Source organism: Carlito syrichta, unplaced genomic scaffold (assembly GCF_000164805.1).
Source record: "Carlito syrichta isolate Samal-C Ts95f unplaced genomic scaffold, Tarsius_syrichta-2.0.1 Scaffold36617, whole genome shotgun sequence".
In the NCBI taxonomy this organism is placed as follows: Eukaryota; Metazoa; Chordata; class Mammalia; order Primates; family Tarsiidae; genus Carlito; species Carlito syrichta.
Genome location: NW_006980713.1, coordinates 5,989 through 6,862, shown reverse-complemented (window position 1 = coordinate 6,862; position 874 = coordinate 5,989).

Here is an 874-nt window from a genome sequence, read left to right as displayed (position 1 = left end):
ACTTTGAGTTTCTGATGTGGGATGGGGATAAGGCCCCAATTGACTCAAGGTAGTCAGATACATATTTTAAAAACTACCAACATAAATCCACATGATGCAATATTCCAAGGGGTTGTTTTCTCAAATACAATAGACAAAAAATACACGATTCATAAAATTAAAAGGGATACCAAAAAGAATGAGAGGAAAATAGAATGGCTGCTACAAAGAAACCTAAAAATATGATAGATTAAATGTAACTAAATTTCTTTGGCTGTGACATTAGAGTCCAGAGGCCAGCTGGTGGTCTTCTGCTGTATTAGGTCACTCAGCTGGGCTGGAAGCCCCACAATCCTCAGCAGACAGCTCTCCTTCTTTGCTATCAGTCCTCCTCATTTCTATTCCTCAGCCAGTACGAGCTAGAAAACAGTGAAGAAAATATTGTTTTCTTCTTAAAGACCAAAAAAAAAAAAATGCTCAGGGTTTCAATCAGTGATCACTTTTTTTTATCTCAAGCATACATTTGAGAAGTTTTCCAGTGAGTGGATCTGTTGATAAACCCACATTGCATGATTGTGCTTTTTAATTTGAAAATGTATTAACGTGATCCTTGAAAATAACTTTTTGAGTGTAAAATTATATGTGTGACTGCTTATTGAAGTTGTCATTTACCAATTATTATTACTACTAAAAAGTCATTGGTGTAAAAAAAAAGCCTTGTGACGCATACTGTTCTTATTTGAAAGAAATATGTCTTTTTATTTCCTCAGACTCATTTTAAGTTCTTCAATGGGCCTCAATTTCAAACAGATTCCATGTACAAGAGTTTAGCTTAAATTTATTTTCACTTACAAAATTAAAATCCCATAAGTTGTTATGTCAAATATTGGCCTCT